Consider the following 1654-nt stretch of genomic DNA (forward strand, 5'->3'; position numbering starts at 1 on the left):
ACACCCTCCTCACCACCAATTTGGGTCACTTGTTGTTCCCTTGTGATTCCACATTTCTAAAATGCTTCCAGGTAGAGCCCATGCTGGGAGTTTGAGCAGGAAGGCCAGAAAATAATTGTTTTGGTTTGTTTTGTTGTTTTCTAAGAGAACCTAAAAATCAGAGCTTTAAGGTTGTATCCAGACAGAATTTGAGTCTGAAAATCCAGTGACGTCCAGAGCTTATCTGCTGTGGACCTTACTTGGGCAGAGTCCCCCTCCCCTCTCTAAGGCTTACTGTCCTGTTGAATGGGGCTCTTGGTTTTCCAGTGTGGGTTTCAAATCAATTTTCACATGATAATCAATGGGAACCTGCAGCTAAATAGGCTTTCCAGTGTTGATCTTGCAAGGGGGTGGTTGTCCACATGTGGCCTGCACAGTCTTAGGGTGGGGTCCCCAGCAACCACGTCCACAGTTCTCTAGGGCAGAATATGAGTAGGAACAGGAAGAACTATGGAATGTATTACATCAAGTATGTGCAAATCATGTAAGTATTTAGAAATTAAATGTGTAATCTAATTGTTCCCTAGTAACCACATTAAAAAAGAAAAATGCCAGGGGGAATGAATTTTAATATTTTACTTAATGCAGCATGCTGAAACAATGATAATTTCAACATGCCAACCAATTGAGGGGAAAAGAGATGTTTCACTTTACTTTATTCCTATCTTTGAGCTCTAGTTTGTCTCAATTTATACTAGTGATAGCTGCATATTGTTCAGTGCCAGTTTAGGGGGTTATAGTAAGGAGGTGGGGAGGAGGGTCACACAAAAATATGCTTCAGAGACCTGCCACACCTCACCCAGGTCCCTATAAGCACTGTGTCAGTCCCGATGAAACAGGGAGGAGCCACAGCAGTGGGGACCATACATACTAGAACTGGCCTCTGAATTGAACACTGTAAGGTGAGAAATCACCGCAGGCTTCAGGAGACCCAGCACCTCTTTCAAAGATGCAAATGAAAGAATCTTACAGATGCAGCTTCCCCGAATCCATAGGCACAGGTGGACATTGTACTCGGGCCACAAAGCATCGATGCTCAGTTTTAGTCCTTCCTGGTGAATGTCTCCCCAAACCCAGCTCCATGCTGACTCAGGCTCCAACTGCCCCTGTAGGTTTCTGAGACTGTAACTCTTTCTGGGAGTAAAAAGCCCCATCTTTCCCCTGCGGACCAGCAGGTGGTTTCAGACTGTCAACTACGTGGTCAGTGCAAAACGTCTGTTACCAAGGCTCCAGGAAAAGTGCCTCGGGGCACAGGTTATGTGCCGTGTTGCCAGGAGCCTGCACTATGCTTGCACTTAGTCAACAACGTTCCTGGAAGCAAAGCTCCCAACCCTTCAAGTTCCTCTGTGTGTTAGTCCAGGTAGACTAGAGAAACAAATCCAGGGAGACTCATATATGCATAAGAAAGAACTTTATATCAAAGAGCAACTGTATATTAAGAAAACATCCCAGCCAGTCTAGATCAAGTCCATAAGTCCGATATTAGCTCACATGTTCCATACTAGTCTATACTTTCCTCTTTAGACTCAAGCAGCCATACAGTGACACCAAATGCAGGAAGATCACAGGCCAGTGGGTGGGATGTCTTGTGGTTCCAGTGGTGATGGAAGCATCT

At 45.0% G+C, this 1654-nt stretch overlaps 1 protein-coding gene across 1 annotated transcript in view; it reads left to right on the forward strand.

Moving 5' to 3' along the window:
• The window catches only part of TEK (TEK receptor tyrosine kinase), a gene marked incomplete at its 5' end in the record, with an annotated part of 47754 nt that overhangs the window by 8576 nt on the left and 37524 nt on the right, over positions 1 to 1654 (forward strand). The window lies entirely within an intron of this gene.

This window comes from Echinops telfairi, unplaced genomic scaffold (assembly GCF_000313985.2).
Source record: "Echinops telfairi isolate 266 unplaced genomic scaffold, ASM31398v2 ScPeMD7_25;HRSCAF=90, whole genome shotgun sequence".
In the NCBI taxonomy this organism is placed as follows: domain Eukaryota; kingdom Metazoa; phylum Chordata; class Mammalia; order Afrosoricida; family Tenrecidae; genus Echinops; species Echinops telfairi.